The sequence below is a fragment of the Lathamus discolor genome, chromosome 1 (assembly GCF_037157495.1).
Source record: "Lathamus discolor isolate bLatDis1 chromosome 1, bLatDis1.hap1, whole genome shotgun sequence".
NCBI classification, from domain to species: domain Eukaryota; kingdom Metazoa; phylum Chordata; class Aves; order Psittaciformes; family Psittacidae; genus Lathamus; species Lathamus discolor.
The window spans coordinates 68,671,389-68,689,303 of NC_088884.1; the positions used below are offsets into that span (position 1 = coordinate 68,671,389).

At 40.6% G+C, this 17,915-nt stretch overlaps 1 protein-coding gene across 5 annotated transcripts in view; it reads right to left on the bottom strand.

Moving 5' to 3' along the window:
• GRAP2 (GRB2 related adaptor protein 2) overlaps nt 1-17,915 on the bottom strand; it is a 107,777-nt gene that overhangs the window by 38,816 nt on the left and 51,046 nt on the right. The window contains exons 1-2 of one of the 5 annotated variants that reach the window (XM_065677932.1): nt 2,337-2,465; nt 2,130-2,185 (exon numbers count right to left, since the gene is read on the bottom strand). The exons of 2 other annotated variants lie outside the window; for them this stretch is intronic. The gene's annotated coding sequence lies outside the window, so the exon portion shown is untranslated. Of the gene's footprint in view, nt 1-2,129; nt 2,186-2,288; nt 2,466-17,915 lie in introns of those variants that run through there. 2 more of the 5 variants (XM_065677957.1, XM_065677952.1) reach the window with 2 other exon arrangements.

The following is a 17,915-nucleotide window of genomic DNA, read 5'->3' on the forward strand; positions in this document are numbered from 1 at the left end:
ACAAAGAATAGTGGAAAGCTAAGCTGACAAGACTGACTCCTTCAAGGGAGCTGCAAAATATTTTTGAAAGGTATCAAGGGATTTATGGATACCATTTGCACTGACTGGAATATGGCTTGCAGCCAGCCCTGAGCTTCAGATCAAGTGTGTGATAATCATTATATTTTGTATAGCAATTTGAGGAACTGAAAGAAGGCAGAACAGCTATGTTACTCTCAAACCAAAACCAGACTCTGGAGAGAAGGAAGACAGGTAGAGGAAGACAGGGCCTTATTATATTGTAAAAACTAAAGAAACTAAAATGAGCCCCAAAGACACAGGCATATCAAGTGTTGATAGCAATACTTCATTGCTGGTAAAACATATGGCATTTTCTCAGCCACAGTGGGTAGGCCCTTCTGACTAATATTAGATACTGAACTTGAAAATACTGCTAAGGGAAGAAACAGTAAAAGGAATTAAGATAATTTCTATTACATCAGGCAGTAAACCAGAAGAGAATACCTACAGCAGTAGTTCCAGACGTGTGGCTTAATAGGAACCCCTTGCCTGCCAAACTTTCCTATACTCTGTTTGTGGCCAGAGAGCTACTGTCGAGGTGCAAATTGATGGAGAGGGCAAAGTATAACATTGTACAGAGAACATTACATCTGCACTGCTGTTGCAAAAACAGAGGGTACTGGCGTATGGTTGCAAGTGTAGAAGATAAGTGTGGGAACAAAAAAGAAACTGCAAATAGGTAGAAGATGACAAAGTTTGAAGATAAAAGTGATGTCTTTTATTAGAGTAATGGCTATAACTTACAAAAACCAGACAAGCTTGAAGACACACTGAACTTCTGCAAACTAATGTAAGAAGGTGTAAGAGATCAGGACACACAGCTAACTTGAGCAAAAAAGCCTTTGTTCTCTGGAAGCTGTACAAAATTATATCTTGTGAAAGAACCATTTTGTGTTTCTCAGGCAGATCTCTCAATCTTAACAATTTCAGGATGCGTGCAAAGGGGAGTGGTAAAGATGAAAACTTCAAAATTCAGACAACAAAACCAATCTGAGTTTAGATGTGCACATTTCACATTGTCTACCAATCCATCTCCAGGTTATTCTGCTTTCTTGATAAAAATAGGAATGACACAGAATGCTATTTTGTGTTTAATCTCTTATCTGTGGGATTGTCGAGTTTGGGTGCAAGAAAGAAACAAGAGTAAGTATCAATAGATAGGAAAGTAAGGGTAATTGCTTCACTGGGACACCACCAGCATTTTTTTCACTGAGCCACGTTTTCTCCATAACTTTTCCACAACTCATTTCACCATTACATCAGAGCCAGGGCTTATGTCATATTCAGAAACCTGGGAGCAGAGGCTAAAGCATGGGCCTCTCTCTCCTTCCACTTACAATTGTAAGACTGGCATTTCTAGGTGCATCAGCTACAATCTTCCATGCCAAAACGTAACTGGGGTGCAACACATCCCAAACCCCAACTCCTCCTGCCATGCCTTGTTTACTAAAACCTCAGTCATTATAAAATGTTTTTTCTCCAGACAAATATAAATGTGACAGCTTCTCCTCCCACTGAGGAGAGTTTAGATTATAATTTTTTTGTAAGAAAATTTTGTGCTGATAGGGTGCTACTAAATCATGTTTTGGAGACCTTGCTTACAGGTTAACTACAAGACAAGTCAGGTATTATGAACTTTCCCTATGCATGCAAACACACAAGAAACTCAACTCTATAGCACTCCATTCTAAAGAAATGCCTCGTAACAATATCACGTATTATGCTTACAATGCACTAAAAAGCTTTACAAGAACATTAAAAAGCAATTGAGAAGAAATTACATTCATGCCTGACCCCTCTTGATCCCACCACTTTCCACTGGAGACATCAAAAGGAGGGTTAACAATGCCAGATATACAGTTGCCAGAAGCATTTTTCTTTCTAGGCGTCTTGCCTCAGCTGGAATGATCACACTGGGTGTCTCAGAGACACAATAGTCTGATCTCTGGAGAGCATCCTTAAAGTTTATGGGAAATCCAGATATTTCTTTGCTTTGTGCTTCTGACTGAAAAAGAAAACCAACCCAAAATGCCCTTTTATTATTTTCTTTCCTCTGTTCCAATAAATACCTGCCTTCTGAGCACAGTCCTGGTACTCCACTGACAAGGATTAAAACTTGATGCACCTGCATCAGAAAGGAAAACACATTAAATCTTGAGCCTTGCACCTAAGCTCTTACTTGCTTAACTCTGCAGAAAATGTGATGTTAATTTAGCCAATGCATCTACCCTTGAAACTTCATAATGAAAGAAGCAAGCAGCCAAGCAGATCTGTACCTCTGAGGCAGGTAGTTGCACTGTGCTGTTTCAGGATCTGTGTTGAGACAAAGCAGTGGGGAATGTCATGAGTCTCATAACAAGATAACCAACTCGCCTCCTGTCTTCAGTGCAAGAGCTTAGCAAGGGCTGAAGTCTGCAGTCATGTGGGGCACACAAGTCTACACCAAGGCATCTTCATCTCTCCCTCATGAAATGCTGGTAATTGAGTCAGCAGGGTGCAAACCACAAACCACACAGGAACTCAGAGGCACAGCAGCTTACCAAGCTGGGTGTGGGACTCTGTGTAGCATGGTTTTACTCTGCTACTGCAAGGGTTACAGCTGCTCTAGAGCAGATTCTCTGTATGCTACAGCAGTTTGCTGCTCCAGCTGCATGTCATGCGCTAGGGCACCCCATAACTTGCTCAACACTCAGTTATTTAACTGTCTGGAAAGCACTGGCCCCTTGGGACACAAGTAGTTATATCCAGGAGGAAGCCATCAAAGGTCTCCAAAAATGTGCCTTCATCTCTAATAAGAGGGTGACAGTTGTGGTCATAAGCTACCTGCATTTGAACTTGTGGGGCACCCCTACTGCTACACATCCCGTTTGATGTGACGGAGTCCATGGGTGTATGCATACAGTGCACCCACACGCGAAGATGTGCTTGTATCTTTGTAAGCTAACAGAGGCAAATACAAAGATCACCTTGTGCCTGTGTAGATACAGGCCAAGGGGGAGTTGATACAAGAAAGATTCCAAGATTACATCAGATTCTGTCATCAGTGTCACCTTGGGTGCTGTCTTCAAGATGTGAGAAAGAAGGTATGAAAACCTGATTCTTACAAGAACACAAAAAGGCACATTTGCCTATTCAGTTAGTGTATAAGTTTAGTCACTAGCACGGGTTCACCGCGGGAAGCCAGTGGCCTGGACAGAGTGACTATAGCCTACCACTAAAAGCAATAATGATTTGTCTGGTCAACAGCTGTGTTACAGCTCTTTTAGATGGCAAAATATTAACGGATCACATACTTGCCATCAAAACAAAAACAAAACTGTAATTACGGCCTTCTCCTCAAGTGAAAAAAGGCTGAAAAGACACTGCTGGGTTACCACACTAACCACTCCCCCTCACACCTCTGCCAGTGCCTCCCCCTGACACCCTTACAGAAAATGGCCGGGGTCTCCCGTCCCTCGCAGCAGGGGCAGGAAGCCAGGGAGGGGTGGTGCTTGAGGAGTGATTGACAGCCCCTCTGAAAATAAGCACCCTATGAGGGCAGGAAGGGTTGGTTGGAAGCATTCTGATTGGATGAGGAGAGGAAGTGGGTGGGTGCTTGCAGGTGATTGGCAGCAGTTGCCTTCTCAGGGGAAAGGTTACTCAGCAGTCACTGCTGCTGGGGCACCCTGAGGAAATAAGGGGCAGAGGTCTTTGTGGGGCGAGTCCTCCCTTGTGTGCTCACGTATGTCAACCCTATTGTTAATTAACTCCACACATTAATTACACCGGGGCAAGAGTTACCCTGCCCTGTGCTCATCTTGTTGCTGCTGGAGCCTGGCCTCCTGAAAAGCTGTTTTCTCCCACCTTCTCCCTGCCCTCAGAGCACCAGTCTTTCCTCCTGCCTGAGAGCTGCCAGAGTAGAACAGAGCCACTGTTGGAGAAGGGACATGGGCAACTGGAAAACTGGTTACTACTGGAGAGCAGGAGGTCCCCTTAGGAAACACAGGCCTAGCCCTGGCCCGTAGGCTGCCTGGTATTGTGTTTCAGCCATTAGCACCAGGCATTTCGGAGAAAAGTAAAAGAATTGACATCAAGTGAAATTTCTACCCACAGCTATCACTCAGACCAGTTAAAATCATAGCCTAGAAACATAACCTAAATTCTGTCAGGCAGACTGCAAGCCAGGGAAGGACCATTTGCTGTGGCTGAAATAGTTTCATAAATGCCTGAGTTCTTGAGTCAGTGAGATCCACATGTCCTGATTTCTTGAAGACAGTTTTCTTCCTTGTTTGAGGGTCTGGATGGGATTCCCTTTCCTTGAGTATGGTTCAGATCTTAGCCAAATGGTCCATTATTTTTCCAACCTGCAGCTCAAAAGCAGCTGAAGAAAGTTTCAAATCCTAATTATTGATGACTTTGAAGAACACACAGCCAGAGAATGTTGCTCCAAGATTTTGCCAGGCACAGAGGTGAGACTGACTGGTCTGTAATTCCCTGAGTCATCCAGTTTCCCCTTCTTGAAAATGGGGGTTATATTTCCCTTTTTCCAGTCATCAGGAACTTCACCTGACTGCCATGATTTTTCAAATACGATGGCCAGTGGCTTAGCAACTTCATTTGCCGGCTCCTTCAGGACCCGTGGATGGATTTCATCAGGTCCCATGGACTTGTGTACGTTCAGGTTTTTAAGATGGTCTCGAACGAGATCATCTACAGTGGTCCCGAGGTCTTCATTCTCACAGTCCCTGCATCTGCCTTCCAGGACTTCGGTGGTGTGGTCAGAGCCTTTGCCAGTGAAGACCGAGGCAAAGAAGTCATTCAGAACCTCAGCCTTCTCCAAATTCTGTGTAGCCAGTTCCCCTGATAGCTTCCAGAGGGGGCCTATGTTGTCCCTAGTCTGTTTTTTATTCGCTGTGTGCCTATGGAATCCCTTCCTGTTATCTTTAACATCCCTAGCCAAGTTTAATTCTAACTGGGCCTTAGCTTTCCTAACCTGGTCCCTAGCTTCCTGGACAACATCCCTGTATTTGTTCCAGGCTGCCTGTACTTGCTTCCACCTTTTATAAGCCTACTTTTTCCTTTGAATTCTTCTCAGCAGCTACTTATCCATCCAAGGAGGTCTCCTGGCCCTCTTGCTGCACTTCCTTCTAGTTGGGAGCTTGTAGCATGTGATCCTTGAATATCAACCAACAGTCTTGGGTCCACCTGCCCTCTAGGGCTATATCCCATGGAACCTTACTAAGCAGGTTCCTGAAGAGGCCGAAGTCTGCTCTGTTGAAGTCCAGGGCAGTGAGCTTGCTGCACGCTCTTCTCACTGTCCTGAGGATCTCAAATTCAACCATCTCATGATCGCTGCATCCAAGGCTGCCCTGGAGTACCACATTCTCAACAAGCCCTTCCCTGTTGGTGAGCACAAGGTCAAGCATGGCACCTCTCCTTGTTGGCTCCTCTATTACTTGCAGAAGGAAGTTGTTTTCCACACAATCGAGGAACCTCCTGGATTGCTTGTGCCGTGCAGTGCCATCGTTCCAACAGATGTCAGGGTGGTTGAAATCCCCCATGAGAACAAGGACCTGTGAGCATGAGACTTTTCCTATCTGTCTGTAGAGTGCTTCATCCACAGGTTCCTCTTGATCAGGCGGTCTGTAGCAGATCCCCACAGTGATGTCCCCCATCAGTGTTCTCCCTTTAACCCTGACCCACAAACTCTCTGTTAACTGATCATCTGTCCCCAGATGGAGTTCTATACTCTCCAGCCTATCCCAAACATAAATAGCAACTCCCCCTCCCCGCGGGCTGGGCCTGTCTTTTCTAAAGAGCCTGTAACCTTGCATTCCAACACTCCAGTCACAGGAGCCACCCCACCATGTTTCTGTGATGCCTATTATATCGTAACCCCGTAGACGTGCACACATCTCTAATTCCTCTTGTTTGTTCCCCATGCTACGGGCGTTTGTATAGGGGCATCTGAGCCAAGCTCCAAATGAAGCCGGGTCATTGGCTGGAGCTGCTGGAATATCTATTGCTCCGAGCATTTATTGTAGGTGCTGGAAACTGACTGGGTGTGTTGGGATGGAATGATGCCCCCCTCCCCCAACACGTCTAGTTTAAAGCATCCTTGACCAGTCTGGCAAGCCTCCTACCAGAGGCTCATATTCTTTCTTTATAGAACTTCAAGCTGTCACTCCTGAACTTTTCGCCATTTACTAAAACCAAACAAACAGAAGAAAGAATCATAGAATCAAATCAAAGCATGGCCTACCCATCAAAACCCTAGACCTACAAAAATCAAAGTGAGTGGGGACCCAGCAAAGGAACACATGTAGTAAGTTTTGTGTTAAAGCAAGTTATGGTTGCAGAAGGATTATCTAATCGCCTTGTAAAACAAAGCAAATCAATGTACGCTGCTATATAACTGATGTCACAGTGCAACTCTGTGAGAGAGGGAGAGAGAAACATACAAAGGCAAAAGAGGAATCTCATGATTGAAGTTTTTAATAGGTTCATTGAAACACATTATAAAATCGGCTTCTCTCAGCAGGAGAGAGACAGATAAAAATGGACTCCATTTGAAGTGCAAACAACAAATAGACACAGAGTTGTAAAACATAAAGCATCCTCCTCATAAAGATCCCACTTTCTCTCAGTTCCAAGTGTTTGCAACTGTCTCTCCCTGTGAAATCTTAATTAAACCAATATATTTCTCATCTAAGTCATTTGAAGATGTGTGTAGCTTGATAAAAAGGTTAATTAGCTCTATTTTTTAAAAAATTTAAAAGGTACCATTTTGATCTTTTGCTTGAAATTCATGCCTATCCTTGCATTAAAAGAAAATATCCCTCCATCTGTACTGTAGTAGCTAGCAGAGAGAAGAAGCATAAGTGGGGCTGTGGGGAGGAGGTTCAGATGGAAAACAAACACATTTTATGAATTTTAATATTTTTACCTTTTCTTCTCATAAAGCGTATTATAGATTGTCTCCCTTTGTGAGTCTGGGTGTTTGTCAGGGCTTGAAATCAAATTGATACATGATGAAGGCGGACCCTTCTCTGGTGACTCAGCTCAGAATTGCACAGAAATCTACCCAGGCTGATGCTAACTAATAAAAGGAAAGGAGGGGAGCAGGAACATCTCATTAAGCTGTGAAATAACAATTCACAAGCATAATCTAAATCACTTGGAGGCTGCATTCCCTTTTTATGCTATTACTGCACTGACTAAAATGCACCTTGTATTGAGTATACCAGTTGTGAAAGGTGACATATCCAAGGAGATCAGTCTAGAAACACTGTTGTTACAGTTTAGCAGAGGAATTCACAGACAAATGGAAGCTCTTGTTTTAATTCCTTCACCTCTGTGCTTGTTTCACCTCTCTTCTGTTGTTTAGAGCCCTTCAACAAATCTGTAAACACAAGGGTTGCAGTAGATTGACATGAGACATTTCGTTCCCTTCACCCTAGCTGCAGATATTGTCCTTTTCTTGTAACGTAACTTTCACTGGATCTGACATTTGCATTTGGATCTCATTATAGGTGTGATCACAGCAGCACCATAAGTCAACTGAAACTGTGGTTTAATAGTTGAAAGTGCTAGGCTATGTTTAAACAAGCTTACTGGAAAAAAAATTATCCATTTCTTCTTTTACTTGCTAGTGCTCTATGTGTTCTTGGTGGACTTTGCATTGTGAAACACCTAAATATGGTGTTTTCAAGGTGTGTCAAAGCACTTAACTATTGTGGCAGCTATTATTGAGTAGAAGCACGCGACTTTCCTTCTAGTTTGTTGTCAAACTGTAGTCCCGCTAAAAAGAGAGGATACTCTTATTCTCTGCATTTTTCCTTTGGGTCTTTCATGGTTGCTGTATTTTTGGTTAAGGACAGTTGAATGGGACCAAAAAGTTATTGCAGAAAGCAGTCTCTTCTATCTTCCTGTTCATTACTTTTCTACCATGGAATCCCAATGTTGGCTGTCTTACACAGATGAAAAATGGAAAATTAAATTATTTCTGTATTTCTCTCTCCAGAATTTTAAGTGAATATCGCAGAATCATTTAGGCTGGAAACAATGTTTAAGATCATCAAGTCCAACCATTAACCTAGCACTGCCAAATCCACCACTAAACCATGTCTCTAGAGTGACACATCTACACATCTTTTAAATACCTCCAGGGATGGCAAATTAACCACTTTCCTGAGCAGTCTGTTCCAGTGCTTGACAGCTTTTTCAGTGAAGAAGTTTTTTCCTGATACCCAATTTAAACCTCGCTTCATGCAACTTGAGGCCATTTCCTTTTGTCCTATTGCTTGCTACTTGGAGAAGAGGCCAACACCCACCTTGCTACAACCTCCTTGCAAGTAGTTGTAGGGCCTCCCCTCTGCCTTCTTTTCTCCAGGCTAAACAGCCCCAGTTCCCTGAGTTGCCCCTTGTAAGACTTGTGCTCTAGGCCCTTTGTCAGCTTCACTGGTCCTTCTTTGGACATACTCTGGCACCTCAGTGTCTTTCTTGTAGTGAGGGGCCCAAACGGAATACAGTATTCAAGGTGCTGCCTCTGCAGTGTTGAGTACGGGGGGGCAATCACTTCCTTAGTCCTGCTGGCCACACTCGTTTCCGATACAAGCCAGGATGTTTGCCTTCTTGGCCATCTGGGCACATACTCATCTGCCTGTTGACCAACAAGCCCAGGTCTTCTGTTGCCAGGCAGCTTTCCAGCCACTCTTCCCCAACACTGTGGCATTGCATGGAGCAGCAAATGCAGGACCCAGCACTTGTCCTTGTTGAACCTCGTACAGCTGGCATTTGCCATTGATCTAGCTTGTCCAGGTCACTCTGTGGAGCCTTCCTTCCCTCAAGTAGATCAACACTCCCACCTACCTAAGTGTTATCTGCAGACTTACGGAGGGTGCACTTGATCCCCTCATCTAGATCACTAATATATTAAATAGACTGGCCCCAATATTGGGCCCTGGGGAACACGGCTCATATACTATATTATCCTAGATTAATGAAGGGAATTGCACAGGAGAAGAAAGTTAGAATCTGTGTATATAAATTCCTAGTTATGTGAGTAGTAATATGAGAATAGGGTAATTAACGTGGCTGCTTGGTGCAGTGATAGTCCAGACAAATTAAGTTTCTAAGCAGCACCTCAGGCGTGTATCAGTTAGGAAGCAAGTGCTGAAGCAGTTTCAGCCATCAGCTTTGCTCAACCTGCAGTTCTGACACATGCCACTGGTAGAAACAAGTTGGTTTTGGATTTTGATTTTGTCAAGAAATCATACTAAAGGTGCCATAAAATGCACTTAAGAACCCTACAACACTAGAATAAGGCAAAATGGTCACCTGGCCCAGTGTCCTCTATCTGAGGATAACAGTAATATCTGTTTATAGAAAATGGTCAAAAAGAAAAGAAACAAAGTGAACCTTATCTTTACATTCCTTCCAGGAACTGTTCGCTGCAACAACCTAGGGACTTGTTGAGCTAGAGATTATATTTAAGCAATTATATTTAAGAGCCACTTGTTTTCTGTACATTTGTTTATGCTTTTGCCCGTCATTACACTCTGTGGCAATAAATGCCACGATTTACTTAATGCACAGTATGGAAGAATACTTCCTTCTTTTTGTCTAAAACTACTATGTGGTAATTTAGATAATGTAAGTTTGTTCCTTCTGGAGAGGTTGAGTTATGCTAACTTAATGGCTTCAAGTTGGTAGTACAATGAAGTTTATAATTAAAGACAAGACTCAGTGTTTACCACATTTTTACTAATGGCATTTAAGTAACTTTTTTTTTATTTCATAATTAATCAGATTGGTTGAGAAACTTTGTAGTTCAGGGGAGTTGTAACAGCATATAAAAGCTGTTATCTTGATTCTCAACATAATCTCCAGACATTGTTTTTAGCTCTAAACCTGCAAGAAATTCTTGATTATTACAATCTAACATCTTTATAGTGCAAAGAAATGGAATTGTATGAAGAAAGGGTGAGAAACTTGGGTCTGTTCAGCATGGAGAAGAGAAGGCTGCATGGAGACCTCATAGCAACCTTCCAGTATCTGAAGGGGGGCTATAAGGATGCTGGGGAGTAACTATTCATTAGGGACTGTAGTGATAGGACAACGGGTTAAAACTTAAACAGGGGAAGTTTAGAATGGATATAAGGAAGAAGTTCTTTACTGTAAGGGTGGTGAGGCACTGGAATGGGTTGCCCAGGGAAGCTGGGAATGCTCCATCCCTGGCGGTGTTCAAGGCCAGGCTGAATCGAACCTTGGGTAACATGGTTTAGTGAGAGGTGTCCCTGCCCATGGCAGGGGTTTGGAACTAGATGATCTTTAGGTCCTTTCCAGCCCTAACTATTCTATGATTCTATGATGGAAATGTATCCGCAGTACAAATATCCAGTTCATATAAATTATTCCACCTGCTGGCAATCCCTGAAGAGAATCTGAACGTAGAAGGGGCCATAGAAAATTAACTTCCAGTTGCTCATCCTACTGTAGAGTGTTTCTTTTTGCACATTAGTGACACACTGATGGAAGAACAAGTGTCATGTTCTACTTTTGCGCGTATGATAGCTGGTATCTACTAGATGGAGGAATTGTGTATTTTAGGTAGTAACCTGTCATGTTATATGAGAATCCAGATTCTGAATAGTATTTTTTCTAAGGAAAAGAAAGAAGGAAGCACAAGCAGAGCACTGTAATTTTAATTCAAAAAGAAATCAAGGGTCTGTTGCCTGTATTTTCTATGATAGACCTTTTTAAAATTTAAATGAAATATCCTGGAACAATTATCAGAAAGTCAGAGGCAGAGAAACAATCTTCTTTTCCCTCCCCCTTCTTCACTGAAAATACAGCACTCTCAATTAGAACTAGGATTATTTACATAGGACACAGAACTGTTCATCAAGTCAGTTTGCATTATGGGGAACAGATAGATGGATGTGGCTAAAACTTGTTCTTGCTGTAGTGATCCATGAAATTGCAGTTAATTTTGCTGAAATGGGCCATTATATTTTTAAGTAGAAGTGAGAGAAAATGAGAAAGAGGAGGTAAACTGCTAGGAACTGAATTTCAAATACAAGATTAAATTATTACTAAGAACGTAGCACTGCTGGGAACAGCATGGGCTGCTTGATGAAGCCACTGACCTGTTGACTTTCAGAGAGAACCAAGTATCCACCTTGCTGTAGTAAATTAGATAAATTATTGGTACTGATGGGTCTGTCACATTGCACATTCATGTCCCCAGGTGATGTATGTGAAAGTGAATTCCTGCTGATAGAAGCTCCATGCAGCTCTTGCCTGCTCTGAGGTGCCAACAGCATGCATCTGTTCTGTGCAATGAAATTATCACATGCTGATGCTTCTATAGTACAGCTGTGCATAATGATTTTGCTTGATTTTATACTGATAGATGCGATAAACTCAAGACTGTTTAATGATTGCACAAAAATCTGAGGACTATGAGATGAAACTAAGGAGAACTTTAACTAAACCATGAGAATTTGCATTTCAATGCTCTTTTTTTGTTTCCTCTTTCAGTAAAAGGTGGCATGTGCTTCCACCTCATTCCTGTTTAACTTGGAAGTAGTATGGGGTTTAATGTGGTTTCAGAACAAGTCAGAAAAAACAGCTAACATTTGGTCACTCAGTTCTGAGAAGTTTGTCACTGTCTCAGCGAGATATGGCCCTTCGCCTGAGTTTTGATAGCATAAAGTCTTACTCGCATTCATGAAGGAAAATACCTCAACTTCAAAAGCCTTCTGTAAAGGAGTATGAATGCCCTGTACCTATCAATGACCGGAAGTAATTACCTTGAACTACCAACTGCAACTCCAGTTAATTTGCCCATCAAGTCAGTCTGTTTAGGACACTCCAGACCAGAATTCATTAATGTGATACTACAGGGAGACTAAGGGCCTTATCAGATTAAGTGCTTCAAAACCTTAACAGCAATAGAAACAAGGAATGAAAAAGTAACACACAGAAAAAGGTATCTTAATACTGATATTTTAGGTTTATAATTCTAAGAGAGGATGAAGCCAGAGGTATTTCAGTGTCTGCAACCTGTCTCTTGAGGCATTCTGTAGCCTATGTTAATGTCTCTGCTCAGCATGCTGAAACCACTTAAAAATCTGCCTTATCTTCCCTTTCCTATAGTTCTTGACAGCATCAGAAGTAGAAATATTACAAACAGGCATCAAGATAATTAAAACATAACTAGATTTTGTATTGCCCATATTATTCTGTCCTTTAAGAGGATTACACATCAACAGCTATTCATCAACACTGTATTTCTCTTAGCTCCTACCAGAATTTCGTGGTTCAGACAAACTTCAACCTAAACAGCTCAAACTTAAATTTTAAGAATATATGTGCTAAAAACTTTAGCTGATTAAAAATGAAAATGCTTTCCATGCTAAATAAAAATGCTGTTTGCTAAAAATAAATGTTAAAAATCCATACAATGCAAAAAGTAAAAACTATAGGTCAGTAGTTTTGGAAAAAGGGGAAAATGGAAGCAATAAAGTAATTTGCTGTATTAGTACTCTCTGGTATAGTCACAAAAAGGGTTACATCGTGGGTGTTTAAATCTAGCAAACATTTCTCTGGCTCAACCTGTTTGTCTGTTGGCTTAGTCACTGTTTGGTACAACTTGGTTTGACCAAAAGATTTAGTTCAAAACTGGAACAACAGAGTCTATTGATGGTTAGTCTTAAAATAGCTTGACAGAAAGTGCATTGGGATTCCACTATGAGGAAAACAAGGAATTGCTTTGGGTCAAGGCTGAGGTGTCTATGCAGAACTAGGAAGAGAATATCAGTAAGGGAACAATAATCAGTTTAACACACTCTTGTTCAAACTGTGTAATAACATTGGGACTGAAAAGTACAGAGATCAGTACTAGGAGAATAGGCATGCTATAGAAACTGTAGATTAAATACTCTAAAAAGGTGCGTAGAGACCAATAGAGTGGTTACAGTAGATTTGTAACACAGCTTGCTTTATGCTTTATCCTCACTACAGATGTCTTGCACAGTTTAGAGACTACCATTATTCATATAAACTATATAGGCTATATAGGTAAAAGGAGAAATTAATGCTTTTGTTTTAGGCAAGACTCAGAGAAAAGTCCTCCGCTTTCCAGGTGGATCACTACATTCAGAATAAAATGTCAGATAATATTCACTGTGAAATAACATGGGATGACTGTGTGCTACCATTAACTAAATCAGTATGGCTCTGTGCCACAGAACAAAGAGAAATTGCCCACTGGTAGCACATTTTCAGTTATTTTTGTACAGCTTTTACATATATCAGATATTACAGAGGTCTAAAAAACATGAGTAAATAATTCTACATAACATTTACACTATAAAATGAAAGGAGGGGAAATGTGTAAATGATTAATATTGCTAGGCGTTAATTTTGTTACAGCATTCAGATAAAATGCTGTAAATCTCATTTGAACTGAAGTCACAGTAGGAAACTTCACCAAAGAAGCCAGTGCTTAATAGCAGAAAAAAATCTCAGAATCACAGAATCACAGAATCCCAAGGGTTGGAAGGGACCTAAAAAGATCATCTAGTCCAACCCCCCCGCAAGAGCAGGGTAACCTACAGTACATCACACAGGAACTTGTCCAGGCGGGCCTTGAATATCTCCAATTTCTGGCTTGTTTTTCTAAGACTTAAATGCCAGATATTGAATATGAAGTTACAGGACATGGCTATTCAAGTTGGCATACTGTCCAAACCAACCAAAGTCACTGTGTACAGCATTTAGTCTGTTGTTGCACCTTTCATCCTGACCTGTCAGTCCTAAACACTTTTGCATTGTAGATGGAGTCAGTGTAACATAATAGATATAATGTTGTCTAGTTTCACCAAGAGAAAAAAAGAAGTGCTGTGATTTTTGGACAGGGTGACAACAAATCTTGTGTGATGTGAGAAAGTAATTTCAAACAGACAGAAGATTACCTCTGTTTTTATTGGTGGGGATGTATGGTCTACGTGCTGCAGCTATTGTGAAGAAAAAGTATATGAAATCCTTGCTAGGCCTTCCTCTGCAATAACATCTAAAATTTATCTGTGTAGCAAATCCAGGTGCAGGATAGCAGGAGGCAGCTCCATGTTTATGTCAGCTATACTGTTCTAAACAACAGTTGGCAGACATGCCGTGTTTAGGCTTTGTGAGGTCTTCAAACAGGGCTTAACATTTTAATGTTTCCATACCATATGCACTGTGATATCCAGTCCCCATGGGAGTAGAGTTCAATGTTTCAGCACAGTTGGGCACTATAATTTGCAGCTTTTCTACCTCCCAAGCTTACTTTCTCCTCACCAGACAGGAGCCGTAGCCTTCTCTCCCTTCCAGGGAACTTAAACATTTTTGAACAAATAGTTTCATCTGATCTGTTTCTCAAATATTTGGAACACCATGTAGCTCCTAACAGAAGAAACTTCAGAAATGAATTTTCTATGTGAGATTAAATCATCCTAATATAAAAGAAATTCCTAACAGCATTTCAGTAATTCCATATTGTAATGTAAAGCTTAAAACAGACTTGCATGGGAATCACCAGAATCTTTGATATGATTAAATTTTCTCCCCCCACACTAAATTCTGTTTATAGTTAACTGGGGAAAATTAATAATCATACCAAAACTAAAAAAAAAATGAAAAATCAAGCTGACTCCAGTGTGTGCTACACAATGTCTCAAAGAAAATGTGTCCCTCACTCATAGCCCTTTAACTTTTCTTTTCAAAGCAAATAGATGCTGAAAGATACACCTAATCTAAACTCTTCATAACACAGCAAAGGAAGATTTGGATATTTTGTTTTGTTTTGTTTTCCTTTATGATTCCTACAACTATGTGCAATAATCCAATTATATTCAGATTTCCAAAGGGAATCATCCATTCCTTCCTCTCAGGTCCAGCTATCCCCTTGTGGAGGAAGTTGTATTACGAAAACCCAGTGGAGACCCTAGTAACTTTTAGAAGCGTGAACTGTTTTTTTCAGTGTAGCTCCCTTAATCTCATGGTTGAAGCTCTAGGGAAAAGTGGGCAGAAAACCATGCTGGGGAAAACAGGAGAAAGGAAGTTGTGATACTGTCCACTTCAACAACTGCCAACCACTGGATGCATTTATCTATAGTACAAAATCATACCCTTTTACACAATTCTGGCAATGATGAGGTACTTCAGAGCATATGTAAATTGCTCTGCATTTGCCTCCACTCTAAGTACATTTTACATTGTCAGGACTATGTGGAAAACTGTAGTGCAAATAAGAAGTAGACCAAATACATGCTCAAGTTACCTGTAGCTAGCTTTGATCAACTGTGTCTGCAGAAAATGTGCTGGGTAAGGGTAATTTTATTCTATTTAGTGAGAAGTTCTAGAAGGCAGTGAATTTAAATCTTTTTGATCAGTGAAGCCCTAAAGATTGTACAGTTTAGTTGCAGTATTTTGCACACAAAAAGTAAGTATAATGATGGTAGTCTTAACTTTTCCAAGCTCTCGGATCCGTTAGAAGGAGATGATGCAATTGGTAGGTGTACCTTGAAAATTTGGATGGAGGCCTGAGAACCCTTTATTACAGTTAATATAGCTAATAAAAATTGCATCAGCTTTCTTCAGTATTCTATAGCAGTTACGATATGGATGTGCAAGACCTAGCATAAAAATCTCACTTAACCAGATTGAATGTGGTTATAAAGACATTCTCAGTGGCAGTAACAGAGATAATGAAATGCGCTCAGATAATAGTGCATGACAACTGCCTCTTTAGGAGCTAGGCAAAAAAAATTGCGGTCAGCTCACCCAGCAACCATCCCAATGAGTAAAGTTTTAAAAGAGAAAACGCATTTAGTTATACAATCTTAACAACATATGGTTAAAAGCTGAAGGAAAACATGAAGTGTGAAAACTTTATTTAAATAACATGATTTTTGTTGTTCTTTGTTTAAATATTAGACATTCCAGTTTAAACTCCCCATGAGCAATAAAGACAACATTTTTTCCTTTTGTATGTCAGCTATATCTGTATTTTATCAATTTAAAAGACTTTAATTTTCTGTAATGTAGGTGTTCCCATCTTCACTGGCAAACAAGTCTTCTAACTTTTCATAAGATGACCACGTGGACAAAGCTCAAAAGACAGCCCCAGATTTTATTGTAAGTGTCCTGGCTTTTCAACTGACCCACTACCTGAGATGCCCAGCAGGGGTTAGTTGAAAATATAGTATTCTAGATGCCTTTAACTAAATTCCAAGAATAAAAGTAGATTTCCTCCACCATAACCAGAAATGATACAGCCCTCTTCATCTGTTTAGGTAGGGGGTGTCTCTCATCAGCTTCTCTCCTTTTGCCATGAATTATACCAACAGTCCTCCCTTACTGCTTTCTTACCCTGATAAAAGACTGGATAGTTTTATGGCTGAGTCACTCCACTAGATACAGCTTACATTATTATTTCTGTCGCAGATTTCCTGTGTAGTCTTGGACAACTAATCTCTTTATTCCTCCAGTGGTAAAATGAGGCTAACACATCTCAAACTCATAAGGACATTCTGAAGATCAGTTGATTAGTCTTTGTGAGACACCCTGATATTAGGGAACAGATGCTTCAAAAAAGCCAGTAAATATACAGCGATCTTTGATTTCTGGTCTTCCACAGCTTTTTTTAAAAAAAGCTTTCCACTTAATAAATCCCAGCTGGATGACTGTTCTTTTTTACTCAGCAGCTCTCATATTAGTTTTCTAAGGTGGAGCCAATTTTCTTCCCTTCTCCTTTTTGGAGCTCTTTACCCTTTGCTGATTTAGTATAACACATCCTTTCCAAACATATTTATTTGCTGCTTTATATCCTCACATTCCCAAGTGCCTTATAAATGCATGCATGTAAAAAGCTTCAAACAAAGAAATACGACTGCTGCAGGGGTACCACATAGCAGACAGATAAACAAGCTATTAAATAGTTAGCTATTTCGTCCCTTCATGATCATATCTAAACACCCACCATGGGAGATATGAGGGAAATACCATATATTCTATAGAAAGTGCAGGGAAGAGCTTTTAGTTACGTATAATGCAATATGATTAAGACACTAAAATTAACGTCCTGTTCTTTTAAGTGTAATTTAGGATAATAACCACTCCAAGTAATAAGGATTTGGGGGTTTATATCTCATCCATAGCTAGTTGCAAAGTCAGCAGATTTTATGGATATTGGTATAATAGAAACTCAGAGAAGTATGCTGTATACTAAGTTTTCATGACCCTTTTCAACAAAGATCTTCTTGATGACTCCTAGCTGAGAACTAAGAAGGCATGGTCCTAATAGTCTAAGTGAAATATGGAGGTAAGAATCCAAAGTGGGTGAACATACAGCCTATGTCAATTATAGAGAATGTTCTACGCTGCCGTACACCTCTCTGCTGAGCTGGATTCTGCAATGAAGGAGATATAAGGACTTGCTGCCTTCTCTAGGAAAGACACTATGATTCAGGACACTGCCTATATGAGAAAAACTATCAAAAGCTTTCATACAGTGTAATTTGAAGTAGCCAACTAAAGGACACACACTAAATAAGAGCATCATTTAATGTTCCTTTTGCTTTTTTTTCACATTTGTCTTAAGCATAAAGATTTCTCTCAGGAAATCTCACTTCTAAAAATTAGTTTTTCAACTACTGTCTACTCTCCTGTTTTGCCCCATGTGTTATGGGGCATGTCTGACAATGTTACAATAATGTTCCTTTTAAAGTAGTAAGTAGAAATGAGGGAGGAGATGCTGATCCTTTTTTGCTGGGTGTTTGCTCATCTGTATAATTTTCACATAAATGAGCAAAACTACCCAGCTTCCT